This window comes from Hemibagrus wyckioides, linkage group LG17 (assembly GCF_019097595.1).
Source record: "Hemibagrus wyckioides isolate EC202008001 linkage group LG17, SWU_Hwy_1.0, whole genome shotgun sequence".
Taxonomy (NCBI): Eukaryota; Metazoa; Chordata; class Actinopteri; order Siluriformes; family Bagridae; genus Hemibagrus; species Hemibagrus wyckioides.
Genome location: NC_080726.1, coordinates 26,090,645 through 26,105,704, shown reverse-complemented (window position 1 = coordinate 26,105,704; position 15,060 = coordinate 26,090,645). Strand labels below are relative to the sequence as shown.

Below are 15,060 nucleotides of genomic sequence, written 5' to 3'. Positions count from 1 at the left end.
ATTAATATATATGAGCGTAGGGGACTTTGGAAATTAAATACCTCTTGTTTAAAAAATAGAGAAGTCTTATATGACCTCTCTAAGGAGATCAAGAGGATTAAAGAATTGAAAGTTTTGACAAGATCTAATATCGAAATGTGGGATGTATTTAAAAAACAGATAACTGTATATTTAAAACAAAAATGTAGGTTAATGAAACAACAAAAAAGACAATTTTTATAACAACCTATTAGCAAATTATGTTGAATTACAAACAAAAAAAGATAGAACATATGAAGAAGACGATGGGTTACAAAAAATAAAAAATAAATTAGCAAATATAAATAATGACTTGTTTCTTAATACCCAGATACAGGCTGGTTTAGATACTAAATATTTAGGAAACCCACAAAATGTAATTAAACAATTAAAAAAAAGAAGAGAAGATAGAGTTATTAAATCAATTAGAGACAGTAAAGGTAATATTATCGAAGAGGAGAAAGAGAAAAGACAGGTAATAATGGAAATGTGTCGTGATACATCAGCAAAAATAAACATTAGTGAAGATAAAATAAATAGTTTTTTAACGACGTGTCCAAAATTGGGGAAAGATAAATATCAGATGCTAGAATGTCCTATAACAAATGAAGAGATAGTAAATGCTATTTCTCAATTAAACAGAGGAAAAAGTCCAGGTCCAGATGAACTACCTGCTGAATTTTACCAAGCTTGTGTTACAGACATCACCGAGTTATTAGTAAATATGTTTAATGAAGGTATACAAAATGGAAATTTTAATGAATCTTTTTACCACAGTGTAATCTCCTTAATATATAAAAAAGGCCATCCTAATGATTTAGACAATTGGAGACAAATTAGTGCTATTAATGTAGATTATAAAATCTTAGCTAAAATAATTGCGAATCGCATGAACGAAATTTTAAATAATGTAATCGAAATTGAACAGACGTGTGCTATCAAAGGTAGATATATGTGGGATAACTTAGGAACTATAAGAGATTTGATCGTAGAGACGAGAAATAAAAATTTTTTTATAGTAGGTATTGATCAAAAAAAGGCCTTTGACTTCATTTCAAGAGAATATATATGGAAAGTGATGGAACATTATGATTTCCCCGGAAAATTTATTAACATGATTAAAACTTTATACAAGACATCTAAAGTTCAAATCAATATTAATGGATGTCTAACAGATAAATTTAGGATTGATAGAGGTGTTAAACCAGGTTGCCCATTAAGCGCGGCGTTATATGTTATTGCAATAAGTCCTATACTTTATACGATAAAGAAAGATTCAAGAATTCAAGGTGTAAGATCAGCAGTCGGAAAAAATATAAAAATAACTGCATATGCAGATGACATAACTCTTTTTATACACAATCAGTTTGAGTTAGATAGAATAAATAAACATTTTTCCACATATGAAAAAATATCTGGTGCAAGATTGAATCATGATAAAACAGAAGCTGTGTGGATGGGCAGCGAAGTTGCTCCCTGTTTAAATATACAAATCAAAGATGAAATTAAATTATTAGGATTGTCCATTACAAAAAATAAATGTGCTGAGTATAATTGGGAACAAAAGGTAGAAGAAATTAAATCTCAGATTGAAACATGGAAAACAGGAAATTATAAATCAAGAATTCAAATAATAAAGTCTTTAGTACTTTCAAAATTACTGTTTTTAGCTACGGTTTTTCCTCCAGAAAATAAAGTTATAATAAAGTTAAACAAAATGTGCGTACGTTTTATATGGGGAAATAATAGAGAGGTTACTAAACGAACCTTGTTATATAAACCTAGGGAACATGGAGGTTTGGGTGCAATTGAACTAGGGAATAAATTAAAAATTGCTTTCTGTAAGAACATTAGTCAGGCAATGCATAGAAAAGCCGAATGGATAGGAGATATAAAAATGTGGGGGAAAAAAACGGGAAAAAATAGGCAAAATATACCATCTTTTAAAATAATATATGGTGATTTTACTTTTAAACATAACAAATTAGGATTAGATTGGATAAAATTATCAAATAAAAAAATTTACAATGAAATAAATAAATATGAACACGGAGGAATTCTTAAATATAAACATTTGAGCATGACCGAAAGTGAACAATGTATCAAAAATATAAATTGTAAAGATATCTCGGAGAATATCAGAGACGTGATGTGGTTAATAACTGTCGGCAGACTAGCTGTAAGATGTGTAGTTAAGTGGAGTTGTTTTGTCAAAACTAAGAAATGTCCTATAAATGATTGTAACAACGATGAAACTATTGATCATTTGTTAATACATTGTTCACGCTCAGCTGAAATATGGCACAAAGTTCGAAATTTAGGTTTAGATATAAACATTAATGAAAAATCAATTATGTATGGAATACATGATAGAAATCTAGGAAAAAATGTAAAGGAACTATATTTCCTTATTATATGCATAGTCAATTATAAAATTTGGAAAACTAGATGTAAAATGGTCATAAACCAGTGCTATATTTCAGCTGACACGGTCTATAAACAAATTCTATGTGAACTAAAAAGACAAAAAAAATAGATAGACGAACAAGTAATACGTTTCCTTGGACTCTTTTAAACTTTTAAAGACTGGATAATGAAAATATGTTTTATGTGTTATTGATTTCGCTGGTAAATAACCTAAATATGCCAATTTTTGTGTTGTGATGTGTAAATACCAAGACTGTTTGTATGAGATATAACAATATGTTGATACAAATATATATGAATCTGTAAAGTGTAATCACCGTTTTTCTTTTTGTTGGTTTGTGAAAAATTTTGATTAATGGTATGCATGTATGTATTAATTAATACAAATGAGCTTGTAATATGATTTTGAAATCTCTCAATAAAGAATGATTTAAAAACGCAAAGCTGTAAGTAGTGGAATGTTAGCTGGGTGTGTCTGGTGGATTGTCCTTGTTCTGTCATGTGTCTATCCATGTGTGCGCAAAAGCGTGTCCTCGGGCTGCCAGTCAAGCAGAGGCAATAAGTGGTTCTCGCTTTTCGGCCTTTGGGCTAAGATCAAGTGTAGTATCTGTTCTTATCAGTTTAGTATCTGATATGTCCTCTATATGAGGGCTCTATATTAAGCAGGATTTAAAGCTGGGAGCCGGAAACGGGGCTTGCTCCGTCTGCTCCACGCGTAGGCCTGGTATTGCAGTACTTCCGGGCTTGGTGCACCATTTTCTGATGTCAGAAAAAGAGCAAAAATATTTTTTCTTGCCAGAAACACATCTACTTTTTCACAAGCTAGGCCCATGCCCAAAATTACGGGAGCCATCAACCCCACCTTTTCCTAGCCTATCGTCACCACTTTCTGCTCACCACTGTCAGCTGTTCCTTGTCATCCTTTCCCCACCCACTTTTTGCACTCAACCAAGTGAAGGGGCTGGCCTTACCCTCCTCAAGGTTTGTGTTTCTGACAAGGATTTCCCTGGTCTGCTGGGGTTTGATTTTTATGGCTCAGGTTTCTCTTCAGTCACGCATAAATCTTTCGCCTTTTACTAAAGATTTCCGTGGAGAGGACCGTCAATGAGTTTGATGTATTTTTGTGAGCTTTATCAAGGTAAAGCTATAAGTAGGTGAACATTAGGTGGGTGTGTCTGGTGGATTGTCCTTGTTGTGTCATGTGTTTTTCCATGTGTGCGCCAAAGCGTGTCCTCGGGCTGCCGGTCAAGCAGAGGCAATAAGAGGTTATCCCTTCTCAGCATTTTGGCAAAGCTCAAGTGTTTCCTGGTCTGGCTTTGGGCTGCGACTGTATTCAAGTTGCACTTCTTAGTCTGGCTTTGAGAAGGTGAGTATGAAGGAAAGGATATTAAACAAATGAATCTGTTCTCATCAGTTTATTATCTGATATGTCCTCTACATAAGGACTCTATATTAAGCAGGTTGTCAGAAAAAGGGCAAAAATTTCTTTCTTTCTTTCTTTCTTTCTTACTTTCTTTCTTTCTTTCAGTCCAGAAACATCTCTACTTTTTCACAAACTAGGCCCATGCCCAAAATTACGGGAGCCATCCACCCCAGCTTTTCCCTAGCCTATCGTCACCACTGTCAGCTGTTCCTTGTCAACCTTTCCCCACCCACTTTTTGCACTCAACCAAGTGAAGGGGCTGGCCTTACCCTCCTCAAGGTTTGTGTTTCTGACAAGGATTTCCCTGGTCTGCTGGGGTTTGAATTTTATGGCTCAGGTTTCTCTTCAGTCACGCATAAATCTTTCGCCTTTTACTAAAGATTTCCGTGGAGAGGACCGTCAATGAGTTTGATGTATTTTTGTGAGCTTTGTTAAGGCAAAGCTATAAGTGGTGTAACGTTAGCTGGGATTGTCTGGTGGCTTGGCCTCACTCTGTCATGTGACTTTCCCTGTGTTTGCAAAGGCGTGTCCTCGGGCTGCCAGTCAAGCAGAGGAAATAAGTGGTTCTCGCTTTTCGGCCTTTGGGCTAAGATCAAGTGTAGTATCTGTTCTTATCAGTTTAGTATCTGATATGTCCTCTATATGAGGGCTCTATATTAAGCAGGTTTTAAAGCTGGGAGCCGGAAACGGGGCTTGCTCCGTCTGCTCCACGCGTAGGCCTGGTATTGCAGTACTTCCGGGCTTGGTGCACCATTGTCTGATGTCAGAAAAAGAGCAAAAATATTTTTTCTTGCCAGAAACACGTCTACTTTTTCACAAGCTAGGCCCATGCCCAAAATTACGGGAGCCATCAACCCCACCTTTTCCTAGCCTATCGTCACCACTTTCTGCTCACCACTGTCAGCTGTTCCTTGTCATCCTTTCCCCACCCACTTTTTGCACTCAACCAAGTGAAGGGGCTGGCCTTACCCTCCTCAAGGTTTGTGTTTCTGACAAGGATTTCCCTGGTCTGCTGGGGTTTGATTTTTATGGCTCAGGTTTCTCTTCAGTCACGCATAAATCTTTCGCCTTTTACTAAAGATTTCCGTGGAGAGGACCGTCAATGAGTTTGATGTATTTTTGTGAGCTTTGTTAAGGCAAAGCTATAAGTGGTGTAACGTTAGCTGGGATTGTCTGGTGGCTTGGCTTCACTCTGTCATGTGACTTTCCCTGTGTTTGCAAAGGCGTGTCCTCGGGCTGAAAGTCAAGCAGAGGAAATAAGTGGTCCTCGCTTTTCGGCCTTTGGGCTAAGATCAAGTGTAGTATCTGTTCTTATCAGTTTAGTATCTGATATGTCCTCTATATGAGGGCTCTATATTAAGCAGGTTTTAAAGCTGGGAGCCGGAAACGGGGCTTGCTCCGTCTGCTCCACGCGTAGGCCTGGTATTGCAGTACTTCCGGGCTTGGTGCACCATTTTCTGATGTCAGAAAAAGAGCAAAAATATTTTTTCTTGCCAGAAACACGTCTACTTTTTCACAAGCTAGGCCCATGCCCAAAATTACGGGAGCCATCAACCCCACCTTTTCCTAGCCTATCGTCACCACTTTCTGCTCACCACTGTCAGCTGTTCCTTGTCATCCTTTCCCCACCCACTTTTTGCACTCAACCAAGTGAAGGGGCTGGCCTTACCCTCCTCAAGGTTTGTGTTTCTGACAAGGATTTCCCTGGTCTGCTGGGGTTTGATTTTTATGGCTCAGGTTTCTCTTCAGTCACGCATAAATCTTTCGCCTTTTACTAAAGATTTCCGTGGAGAGGACCGTCAATGAGTTTGATGTATTTTTGTGAGCTTTATCAAGGTAAAGCTATAAGTAGGTGAACATTAGGTGGGTGTGTCTGGTGGATTGTCCTTGTTGTGTCATGTGTTTTTCCATGTGTGCGCCAAAGCGTGTCCTCGGGCTGCCGGTCAAGCAGAGGCAATAAGAGGTTATCCCTTCTCAGCATTTTGGCAAAGCTCAAGTGTTTCCTGGTCTGGCTTTGGGCTGCGACTGTATTCAAGTTGCACTTCTTAGTCTGGCTTTGAGAAGGTGAGTATGAAGGAAAGGATATTAAACAAATGAATCTGTTCTCATCAGTTTATTATCTGATATGTCCTCTACATAAGGACTCTATATTAAGCAGGTTGTCAGAAAAAGAGCAAAAATTTCTTTCTTTCTTTCTTTCTTACTTTCTTTCTTTCTTTCAGTCCAGAAACATCTCTACTTTTTCACAAACTAGGCCCATGCCCAAAATTACGGGAGCCATCCACCCCAGCTTTTCCCTAGCCTATCGTCACCACTGTCAGCTGTTCCTTGTCAACCTTTCCCCACCCACTTTTTGCACTCAACCAAGTGAAGGGGCTGGCCTTACCCTCCTCAAGGTTTGTGTTTCTGACAAGGATTTCCCTGGTCTGCTGGGGTTTGATTTTTATGGCTCAGGTTTCTCTTCAGTCACGCATAAATCTTTCGCCTTTTACTAAAGATTTCCGTGGAGAGGACCGTCAATGAGTTTGATGTATTTTTGTGAGCTTTGTTAAGGCAAAGCTATAAGTGGTGTAACGTTAGCTGGGATTGTCTGGTGGCTTGGCCTCCCTCTGTCATGTGACTTTCCCTGTGTTTGCAAAGGCGTGTCCTCGGGCTGCCAGTCAAGCAGAGGAAATAAGTGGTTCTCGCTTTTCGGCCTTTGGGCTAAGATCAAGTGTAGTATCTGTTCTTATCAGTTTAGTATCTGATATGTCCTCTATATGAGGGCTCTATATTAAGCAGGTTTTAAAGCTGGGAGCCGGAAACGGGGCTTGCTCCGTCTGCTCCACGCGTAGGCCTGGTATTGCAGTACTTCCGGGCTTGGTGCACCATTTTCTGATGTCAGAAAAAGAGCAAAAATATTTTTTCTTGCCAGAAACACGTCTACTTTTTCACAAGCTAGGCCCATGCCCAAAATTACGGGAGCCATCAACCCCACCTTTTCCTAGCCTATCGTCACCACTTTCTGCTCACCACTGTCAGCTGTTCCTTGTCATCCTTTCCCCACCCACTTTTTGCACTCAACCAAGTGAAGGGGCTGGCCTTACCCTCCTCAAGGTTTGTGTTTCTGACAAGGATTTCCCTGGTCTGCTGGGGTTTGATTTTTATGGCTCAGGTTTCTCTTCAGTCACGCATAAATCTTTCGCCTTTTACTAAAGATTTCCGTGGAGAGGACCGTCAATGAGTTTGATGTATTTTTGTGAGCTTTATCAAGGTAAAGCTATAAGTAGGTGAACATTAGGTGGGTGTGTCTGGTGGATTGTCCTTGTTGTGTCATGTGTTTTTCCATGTGTGCGCCAAAGCGTGTCCTCGGGCTGCCGGTCAAGCAGAGGCAATAAGAGGTTATCCCTTCTCAGCATTTTGGCAAAGCTCAAGTGTTTCCTGGTCTGGCTTTGGGCTGCGACTGTATTCAAGTTGCACTTCTTAGTCTGGCTTTGAGAAGGTGAGTATGAAGGAAAGGATATTAAACAAATGAATCTGTTCTCATCAGTTTATTATCTGATATGTCCTCTACATAAGGACTCTATATTAAGCAGGTTGTCAGAAAAAGAGCAAAAATTTCTTTCTTTCTTTCTTTCTTACTTTCTTTCTTTCTTTCAGTCCAGAAACATCTCTACTTTTTCACAAACTAGGCCCATGCCCAAAATTACGGGAGCCATCCACCCCAGCTTTTCCCTAGCCTATCGTCACCACTGTCAGCTGTTCCTTGTCAACCTTTCCCCACCCACTTTTTGCACTCAACCAAGTGAAGGGGCTGGCCTTACCCTCCTCAAGGTTTGTGTTTCTGACAAGGATTTCCCTGGTCTGCTGGGGTTTGATTTTTATGGCTCAGGTTTCTCTTCAGTCACGCATAAATCTTTCGCCTTTTACTAAAGATTTCTGTGGAGAGGACCGTCAATGAGTTTGATGTATTTTTGTGAGCTTTGTTAAGGCAAAGCTATAAGTGGTGTAACGTTAGCTGGGATTGTCTGGTGGCTTGGCCTCATTCTGTCATGTGACTTTCCCTGTGTTTGCAAAGGTGTGTCCTCGGGCTGCCAGTCAAGCAGAGGAAATAAGTGGTTCTCGCTTTTCGGCCTTTGGGCTAAGATCAAGTGTAGTATCTGTTCTTATCAGTTTAGTATCTGATATGTCCTCTATATGAGGGCTCTATATTAAGCAGGTTTTAAAGCTGGGAGCCGGAAACGGGGCTTGCTCCGTCTGCTCCACGCGTAGGCCTGGTATTGCAGTACTTCCGGGCTTGGTGCACCATTTTCTGATGTCAGAAAAAGAGCAAAAATATTTTTTCTTGCCAGAAACACGTCTACTTTTTCACAAGCTAGGCCCATGCCCAAAATTACGGGAGCCATCAACCCCACCTTTTCCTAGCCTATCGTCACCACTTTCTGCTCACCACTGTCAGCTGTTCCTTGTCATCCTTTCCCCACCCACTTTTTGCACTCAACCAAGTGAAGGGGCTGGCCTTACCCTCCTCAAGGTTTGTGTTTCTGACAAGGATTTCCCTGGTCTGCTGGGGTTTGATTTTTATGGCTCAGGTTTCTCTTCAGTCACGCATAAATCTTTCGCCTTTTACTAAAGATTTCCGTGGAGAGGACCGTCAATGAGTTTGATGTATTTTTGTGAGCTTTGTTAAGGCAAAGCTATAAGTGGTGTAACGTTAGCTGGGATTGTCTGGTGGCTTGGCCTCCCTCTGTCATGTGACTTTCCCTGTGTTTGCAAAGGCGTGTCCTCGGGCTGCCAGTCAAGCAGAGGAAATAAGTGGTTCTCGCTTTTCGGCCTTTGGGCTAAGATCAAGTGTAGTATCTGTTCTTATCAGTTTAGTATCTGATATGTCCTCTATATGAGGGCTCTATATTAAGCAGGTTTTAAAGCTGGGAGCCGGAAACGGGGCTTGCTCCGTCTGCTCCACGCGTAGGCCTGGTATTGCAGTACTTCCGGGCTTGGTGCACCATTTTCTGATGTCAGAAAAAGAGCAAAAATATTTTTTCTTGCCAGAAACACGTCTACTTTTTCACAAGCTAGGCCCATGCCCAAAATTACGGGAGCCATCAACCCCACCTTTTCCTAGCCTATCGTCACCACTTTCTGCTCACCACTGTCAGCTGTTCCTTGTCATCCTTTCCCCACCCACTTTTTGCACTCAACCAAGTGAAGGGGCTGGCCTTACCCTCCTCAAGGTTTGTGTTTCTGACAAGGATTTCCCTGGTCTGCTGGGGTTTGATTTTTATGGCTCAGGTTTCTCTTCAGTCACGCATAAATCTTTCGCCTTTTACTAAAGATTTCCGTGGAGAGGACCGTCAATGAGTTTGATGTATTTTTGTGAGCTTTATCAAGGTAAAGCTATAAGTAGGTGAACATTAGGTGGGTGTGTCTGGTGGATTGTCCTTGTTGTGTCATGTGTTTTTCCATGTGTGCGCCAAAGCGTGTCCTCGGGCTGCCGGTCAAGCAGAGGCAATAAGAGGTTATCCCTTCTCAGCATTTTGGCAAAGCTCAAGTGTTTCCTGGTCTGGCTTTGGGCTGCGACTGTATTCAAGTTGCACTTCTTAGTCTGGCTTTGAGAAGGTGAGTATGAAGGAAAGGATATTAAACAAATGAATCTGTTCTCATCAGTTTATTATCTGATATGTCCTCTACATAAGGACTCTATATTAAGCAGGTTGTCAGAAAAAGAGCAAAAATTTCTTTCTTTCTTTCTTTCTTTCTTACTTTCTTTCTTTCTTTCAGTCCAGAAACATCTCTACTTTTTCACAAACTAGGCCCATGCCCAAAATTACGGGAGCCATCCACCCCAGCTTTTCCCTAGCCTATCGTCACCACTGTCAGCTGTTCCTTGTCAACCTTTCCCCACCCACTTTTTGCACTCAACCAAGTGAAGGGGCTGGCCTTACCCTCCTCAAGGTTTGTGTTTCTGACAAGGATTTCCCTGGTCTGCTGGGGTTTGATTTTTATGGCTCAGGTTTCTCTTCAGTCACGCATAAATCTTTCGCCTTTTACTAAAGATTTCCGTGGAGAGGACCGTCAATGAGTTTGATGTATTTTTGTGAGCTTTGTTAAGGCAAAGCTATAAGTGGTGTAACGTTAGCTGGGATTGTCTGGTGGCTTGGCCTCCCTCTGTCATGTGACTTTCCCTGTGTTTGCAAAGGCGTGTCCTCGGGCTGCCAGTCAAGCAGAGGAAATAAGTGGTTCTCGCTTTTCGGCCTTTGGGCTAAGATCAAGTGTAGTATCTGTTCTTATCAGTTTAGTATCTGATATGTCCTCTATATGAGGGCTCTATATTAAGCAGGTTTTAAAGCTGGGAGCCGGAAACGGGGCTTGCTCCGTCTGCTCCACGCGTAGGCCTGGTATTGCAGTACTTCCGGGCTTGGTGCACCATTTTCTGATGTCAGAAAAAGAGCAAAAATATTTTTTCTTGCCAGAAACACGTCTACTTTTTCACAAGCTAGGCCCATGCCCAAAATTACGGGAGCCATCAACCCCACCTTTTCCTAGCCTATCGTCACCACTTTCTGCTCACCACTGTCAGCTGTTCCTTGTCATCCTTTCCCCACCCACTTTTTGCACTCAACCAAGTGAAGGGGCTGGCCTTACCCTCCTCAAGGTTTGTGTTTCTGACAAGGATTTCCCTGGTCTGCTGGGGTTTGATTTTTATGGCTCAGGTTTCTCTTCAGTCACGCATAAATCTTTCGCCTTTTACTAAAGATTTCCGTGGAGAGGACCGTCAATGAGTTTGATGTATTTTTGTGAGCTTTATCAAGGTAAAGCTATAAGTAGGTGAACATTAGGTGGGTGTGTCTGGTGGATTGTCCTTGTTGTGTCATGTGTTTTTCCATGTGTGCGCCAAAGCGTGTCCTCGGGCTGCCGGTCAAGCAGAGGCAATAAGAGGTTATCCCTTCTCAGCATTTTGGCAAAGCTCAAGTGTTTCCTGGTCTGGCTTTGGGCTGCGACTGTATTCAAGTTGCACTTCTTAGTCTGGCTTTGAGAAGGTGAGTATGAAGGAAAGGATATTAAACAAATGAATCTGTTCTCATCAGTTTATTATCTGATATGTCCTCTACATAAGGACTCTATATTAAGCAGGTTGTCAGAAAAAGAGCAAAAATTTCTTTCTTTCTTTCTTTCTTTCTTACTTTCTTTCTTTCTTTCAGTCCAGAAACATCTCTACTTTTTCACAAACTAGGCCCATGCCCAAAATTACGGGAGCCATCCACCCCAGCTTTTCCCTAGCCTATCGTCACCACTGTCAGCTGTTCCTTGTCAACCTTTCCCCACCCACTTTTTGCACTCAACCAAGTGAAGGGGCTGGCCTTACCCTCCTCAAGGTTTGTGTTTCTGACAAGGATTTCCCTGGTCTGCTGGGGTTTGATTTTTATGGCTCAGGTTTCTCTTCAGTCACGCATAAATCTTTCGCCTTTTACTAAAGATTTCCGTGGAGAGGACCGTCAATGAGTTTGATGTATTTTTGTGAGCTTTGTTAAGGCAAAGCTATAAGTGGTGTAACGTTAGCTGGGATTGTCTGGTGGCTTGGCCTCCCTCTGTCATGTGACTTTCCCTGTGTTTGCAAAGGCGTGTCCTCGGGCTGCCAGTCAAGCAGAGGAAATAAGTGGTTCTCGCTTTTCGGCCTTTGGGCTAAGATCAAGTGTAGTATCTGTTCTTATCAGTTTAGTATCTGATATGTCCTCTATATGAGGGCTCTATATTAAGCAGGTTTTAAAGCTGGGAGCCGGAAACGGGGCTTGCTCCGTCTGCTCCACGCGTAGGCCTGGTATTGCAGTACTTCCGGGCTTGGTGCACCATTTTCTGATGTCAGAAAAAGAGCAAAAATATTTTTTCTTGCCAGAAACACGTCTACTTTTTCACAAGCTAGGCCCATGCCCAAAATTACGGGAGCCATCAACCCCACCTTTTCCTAGCCTATCGTCACCACTTTCTGCTCACCACTGTCAGCTGTTCCTTGTCATCCTTTCCCCACCCACTTTTTGCACTCAACCAAGTGAAGGGGCTGGCCTTACCCTCCTCAAGGTTTGTGTTTCTGACAAGGATTTCCCTGGTCTGCTGGGGTTTGATTTTTATGGCTCAGGTTTCTCTTCAGTCACGCATAAATCTTTCGCCTTTTACTAAAGATTTCCGTGGAGAGGACCGTCAATGAGTTTGATGTATTTTTGTGAGCTTTATCAAGGTAAAGCTATAAGTAGGTGAACATTAGGTGGGTGTGTCTGGTGGATTGTCCTTGTTGTGTCATGTGTTTTTCCATGTGTGCGCCAAAGCGTGTCCTCGGGCTGCCGGTCAAGCAGAGGCAATAAGAGGTTATCCCTTCTCAGCATTTTGGCAAAGCTCAAGTGTTTCCTGGTCTGGCTTTGGGCTGCGACTGTATTCAAGTTGCACTTCTTAGTCTGGCTTTGAGAAGGTGAGTATGAAGGAAAGGATATTAAACAAATGAATCTGTTCTCATCAGTTTATTATCTGATATGTCCTCTACATAAGGACTCTATATTAAGCAGGTTGTCAGAAAAAGAGCAAAAATTTCTTTCTTTCTTTCTTTCTTTCTTACTTTCTTTCTTTCTTTCAGTCCAGAAACATCTCTACTTTTTCACAAACTAGGCCCATGCCCAAAATTACGGGAGCCATCCACCCCAGCTTTTCCCTAGCCTATCGTCACCACTGTCAGCTGTTCCTTGTCAACCTTTCCCCACCCACTTTTTGCACTCAACCAAGTGAAGGGGCTGGCCTTACCCTCCTCAAGGTTTGTGTTTCTGACAAGGATTTCCCTGGTCTGCTGGGGTTTGATTTTTATGGCTCAGGTTTCTCTTCAGTCACGCATAAATCTTTCGCCTTTTACTAAAGATTTCCGTGGAGAGGACCGTCAATGAGTTTGATGTATTTTTGTGAGCTTTGTTAAGGCAAAGCTATAAGTGGTGTAACGTTAGCTGGGATTGTCTGGTGGCTTGGCCTCCCTCTGTCATGTGACTTTCCCTGTGTTTGCAAAGGCGTGTCCTCGGGCTGCCAGTCAAGCAGAGGAAATAAGTGGTTCTCGCTTTTCGGCCTTTGGGCTAAGATCAAGTGTAGTATCTGTTCTTATCAGTTTAGTATCTGATATGTCCTCTATATGAGGGCTCTATATTAAGCAGGTTTTAAAGCTGGGAGCCGGAAACGGGGCTTGCTCCGTCTGCTCCACGCGTAGGCCTGGTATTGCAGTACTTCCGGGCTTGGTGCACCATTTTCTGATGTCAGAAAAAGAGCAAAAATATTTTTTCTTGCCAGAAACACGTCTACTTTTTCACAAGCTAGGCCCATGCCCAAAATTACGGGAGCCATCAACCCCACCTTTTCCTAGCCTATCGTCACCACTTTCTGCTCACCACTGTCAGCTGTTCCTTGTCATCCTTTCCCCACCCACTTTTTGCACTCAACCAAGTGAAGGGGCTGGCCTTACCCTCCTCAAGGTTTGTGTTTCTGACAAGGATTTCCCTGGTCTGCTGGGGTTTGATTTTTATGGCTCAGGTTTCTCTTCAGTCACGCATAAATCTTTCGCCTTTTACTAAAGATTTCCGTGGAGAGGACCGTCAATGAGTTTGATGTATTTTTGTGAGCTTTATCAAGGTAAAGCTATAAGTAGGTGAACATTAGGTGGGTGTGTCTGGTGGATTGTCCTTGTTGTGTCATGTGTTTTTCCATGTGTGCGCCAAAGCGTGTCCTCGGGCTGCCGGTCAAGCAGAGGCAATAAGAGGTTATCCCTTCTCAGCATTTTGGCAAAGCTCAAGTGTTTCCTGGTCTGGCTTTGGGCTGCGACTGTATTCAAGTTGCACTTCTTAGTCTGGCTTTGAGAAGGTGAGTATGAAGGAAAGGATATTAAACAAATGAATCTGTTCTCATCAGTTTATTATCTGATATGTCCTCTACATAAGGACTCTATATTAAGCAGGTTGTCAGAAAAAGAGCAAAAATTTCTTTCTTTCTTTCTTTCTTTCTTACTTTCTTTCTTTCTTTCAGTCCAGAAACATCTCTACTTTTTCACAAACTAGGCCCATGCCCAAAATTACGGGAGCCATCCACCCCAGCTTTTCCCTAGCCTATCGTCACCACTGTCAGCTGTTCCTTGTCAACCTTTCCCCACCCACTTTTTGCACTCAACCAAGTGAAGGGGCTGGCCTTACCCTCCTCAAGGTTTGTGTTTCTGACAAGGATTTCCCTGGTCTGCTGGGGTTTGAATTTTATGGCTCAGGTTTCTCTTCAGTCACGCATAAATCTTTCGCCTTTTACTAAAGATTTCCGTGGAGAGGACCGTCAATGAGTTTGATGTATTTTTGTGAGCTTTGTTAAGGCAAAGCTATAAGTGGTGTAACGTTAGCTGGGATTGTCTGGTGGCTTGGCCTCATTCTGTCATGTGACTTTCCCTGTGTTTGCAAAGGCGTGTCCTCGGGCTGCCAGTCAAGCAGAGGAAATAAGTGGTTCTCGCTTTTCGGCCTTTGGGCTAAGATCAAGTGTAGTATCTGTTCTTATCAGTTTAGTATCTGATATGTCCTCTATATGAGGGCTCTATATTAAGCAGGTTTTAAAGCTGGGAGCCGGAAACGGGGCTTGCTCCGTCTGCTCCACGCGTAGGCCTGGTATTGCAGTACTTCCGGGCTTGGTGCACCATTTTCTGATGTCAGAAAAAGAGCAAAAATATTTTTTCTTGCCAGAAACACGTCTACTTTTTCACAAGCTAGGCCCATGCCCAAAATTACGGGAGCCATCAACCCCACCTTTTCCTAGCCTATCGTCACCACTTTCTGCTCACCACTGTCAGCTGTTCCTTGTCATCCTTTCCCCACCCACTTTTTGCACTCAACCAAGTGAAGGGGCTGGCCTTACCCTCCTCAAGGTTTGTGTTTCTGACAAGGATTTCCCTGGTCTGCTGGGGTTTGATTTTTATGGCTCAGGTTTCTCTTCAGTCACGCATAAATCTTTCGCCTTTTACTAAAGATTTCCGTGGAGAGGACCGTCAATGAGTTTGATGTATTTTTGTGAGCTTTATCAAGGTAAAGCTATAAGTAGGTGAACATTAGGTGGGTGTGTCTGGTGGATTGTCCTTGTTGTGTCATGTGTTTTTCCATGTGTGCGCCAAAGCGTGTCCTCGGGCTGCCGGTCAAGCAGAGGCAATAAGAGGTTATCCCTTC

The 15,060-nt window shown here is 42.1% G+C and overlaps 27 non-coding genes across 27 annotated transcripts; all 27 read left to right on the top strand.

The window, feature by feature from the left end:
• Window positions 1-3,013: 3,013 nt before the first annotated feature.
• On the top strand, window positions 3,014-3,203 carry LOC131368601 (U2 spliceosomal RNA). The gene has a single exon (XR_009207170.1). It is a non-coding gene; the product is annotated as a U2 spliceosomal RNA (small nuclear RNA).
• A 273-nt stretch (window positions 3,204-3,476) lies between these two features.
• Window positions 3,477-3,591, top strand: LOC131368559 (U5 spliceosomal RNA). The gene has a single exon (XR_009207130.1). It is a non-coding gene; the product is annotated as a U5 spliceosomal RNA (small nuclear RNA).
• A 606-nt stretch (window positions 3,592-4,197) lies between these two features.
• LOC131368511 (U5 spliceosomal RNA) lies at window positions 4,198-4,312 on the top strand. The gene has a single exon (XR_009207082.1). It is a non-coding gene; the product is annotated as a U5 spliceosomal RNA (small nuclear RNA).
• A 122-nt stretch (window positions 4,313-4,434) lies between these two features.
• On the top strand, window positions 4,435-4,624 carry LOC131368600 (U2 spliceosomal RNA). The gene has a single exon (XR_009207169.1). It is a non-coding gene; the product is annotated as a U2 spliceosomal RNA (small nuclear RNA).
• Window positions 4,625-4,897: 273 nt separating this feature from the next.
• LOC131368510 (U5 spliceosomal RNA) lies at window positions 4,898-5,012 on the top strand. The gene has a single exon (XR_009207081.1). It is a non-coding gene; the product is annotated as a U5 spliceosomal RNA (small nuclear RNA).
• Window positions 5,013-5,134: 122 nt separating this feature from the next.
• LOC131368599 (U2 spliceosomal RNA) lies at window positions 5,135-5,324 on the top strand. Its single transcript, XR_009207168.1, has one exon. It is a non-coding gene; the product is annotated as a U2 spliceosomal RNA (small nuclear RNA).
• Window positions 5,325-5,597: 273 nt separating this feature from the next.
• Window positions 5,598-5,712, top strand: LOC131368558 (U5 spliceosomal RNA). Its single transcript, XR_009207129.1, has one exon. It is a non-coding gene; the product is annotated as a U5 spliceosomal RNA (small nuclear RNA).
• A 602-nt stretch (window positions 5,713-6,314) lies between these two features.
• On the top strand, window positions 6,315-6,429 carry LOC131368509 (U5 spliceosomal RNA). Its single transcript, XR_009207080.1, has one exon. It is a non-coding gene; the product is annotated as a U5 spliceosomal RNA (small nuclear RNA).
• Window positions 6,430-6,551: 122 nt separating this feature from the next.
• LOC131368598 (U2 spliceosomal RNA) lies at window positions 6,552-6,741 on the top strand. Its single transcript, XR_009207167.1, has one exon. It is a non-coding gene; the product is annotated as a U2 spliceosomal RNA (small nuclear RNA).
• Window positions 6,742-7,014: 273 nt separating this feature from the next.
• Window positions 7,015-7,129, top strand: LOC131368557 (U5 spliceosomal RNA). The gene has a single exon (XR_009207128.1). It is a non-coding gene; the product is annotated as a U5 spliceosomal RNA (small nuclear RNA).
• A 602-nt stretch (window positions 7,130-7,731) lies between these two features.
• Window positions 7,732-7,846, top strand: LOC131368563 (U5 spliceosomal RNA). The gene has a single exon (XR_009207134.1). It is a non-coding gene; the product is annotated as a U5 spliceosomal RNA (small nuclear RNA).
• Window positions 7,847-7,968: 122 nt separating this feature from the next.
• Window positions 7,969-8,158, top strand: LOC131368597 (U2 spliceosomal RNA). The gene has a single exon (XR_009207166.1). It is a non-coding gene; the product is annotated as a U2 spliceosomal RNA (small nuclear RNA).
• A 273-nt stretch (window positions 8,159-8,431) lies between these two features.
• Window positions 8,432-8,546, top strand: LOC131368508 (U5 spliceosomal RNA). The gene has a single exon (XR_009207079.1). It is a non-coding gene; the product is annotated as a U5 spliceosomal RNA (small nuclear RNA).
• Window positions 8,547-8,668: 122 nt separating this feature from the next.
• On the top strand, window positions 8,669-8,858 carry LOC131368595 (U2 spliceosomal RNA). The gene has a single exon (XR_009207164.1). It is a non-coding gene; the product is annotated as a U2 spliceosomal RNA (small nuclear RNA).
• A 273-nt stretch (window positions 8,859-9,131) lies between these two features.
• Window positions 9,132-9,246, top strand: LOC131368555 (U5 spliceosomal RNA). Its single transcript, XR_009207126.1, has one exon. It is a non-coding gene; the product is annotated as a U5 spliceosomal RNA (small nuclear RNA).
• A 606-nt stretch (window positions 9,247-9,852) lies between these two features.
• On the top strand, window positions 9,853-9,967 carry LOC131368507 (U5 spliceosomal RNA). The gene has a single exon (XR_009207078.1). It is a non-coding gene; the product is annotated as a U5 spliceosomal RNA (small nuclear RNA).
• Window positions 9,968-10,089: 122 nt separating this feature from the next.
• LOC131368594 (U2 spliceosomal RNA) lies at window positions 10,090-10,279 on the top strand. Its single transcript, XR_009207163.1, has one exon. It is a non-coding gene; the product is annotated as a U2 spliceosomal RNA (small nuclear RNA).
• A 273-nt stretch (window positions 10,280-10,552) lies between these two features.
• LOC131368554 (U5 spliceosomal RNA) lies at window positions 10,553-10,667 on the top strand. The gene has a single exon (XR_009207125.1). It is a non-coding gene; the product is annotated as a U5 spliceosomal RNA (small nuclear RNA).
• Window positions 10,668-11,273: 606 nt separating this feature from the next.
• On the top strand, window positions 11,274-11,388 carry LOC131368506 (U5 spliceosomal RNA). The gene has a single exon (XR_009207077.1). It is a non-coding gene; the product is annotated as a U5 spliceosomal RNA (small nuclear RNA).
• A 122-nt stretch (window positions 11,389-11,510) lies between these two features.
• LOC131368593 (U2 spliceosomal RNA) lies at window positions 11,511-11,700 on the top strand. Its single transcript, XR_009207162.1, has one exon. It is a non-coding gene; the product is annotated as a U2 spliceosomal RNA (small nuclear RNA).
• Window positions 11,701-11,973: 273 nt separating this feature from the next.
• On the top strand, window positions 11,974-12,088 carry LOC131368553 (U5 spliceosomal RNA). Its single transcript, XR_009207124.1, has one exon. It is a non-coding gene; the product is annotated as a U5 spliceosomal RNA (small nuclear RNA).
• A 606-nt stretch (window positions 12,089-12,694) lies between these two features.
• On the top strand, window positions 12,695-12,809 carry LOC131368505 (U5 spliceosomal RNA). Its single transcript, XR_009207076.1, has one exon. It is a non-coding gene; the product is annotated as a U5 spliceosomal RNA (small nuclear RNA).
• A 122-nt stretch (window positions 12,810-12,931) lies between these two features.
• Window positions 12,932-13,121, top strand: LOC131368592 (U2 spliceosomal RNA). The gene has a single exon (XR_009207161.1). It is a non-coding gene; the product is annotated as a U2 spliceosomal RNA (small nuclear RNA).
• Window positions 13,122-13,394: 273 nt separating this feature from the next.
• On the top strand, window positions 13,395-13,509 carry LOC131368552 (U5 spliceosomal RNA). The gene has a single exon (XR_009207123.1). It is a non-coding gene; the product is annotated as a U5 spliceosomal RNA (small nuclear RNA).
• A 606-nt stretch (window positions 13,510-14,115) lies between these two features.
• On the top strand, window positions 14,116-14,230 carry LOC131368504 (U5 spliceosomal RNA). Its single transcript, XR_009207075.1, has one exon. It is a non-coding gene; the product is annotated as a U5 spliceosomal RNA (small nuclear RNA).
• Window positions 14,231-14,352: 122 nt separating this feature from the next.
• LOC131368591 (U2 spliceosomal RNA) lies at window positions 14,353-14,542 on the top strand. Its single transcript, XR_009207160.1, has one exon. It is a non-coding gene; the product is annotated as a U2 spliceosomal RNA (small nuclear RNA).
• A 273-nt stretch (window positions 14,543-14,815) lies between these two features.
• LOC131368551 (U5 spliceosomal RNA) lies at window positions 14,816-14,930 on the top strand. Its single transcript, XR_009207122.1, has one exon. It is a non-coding gene; the product is annotated as a U5 spliceosomal RNA (small nuclear RNA).
• Window positions 14,931-15,060: the final 130 nt, after the last annotated feature.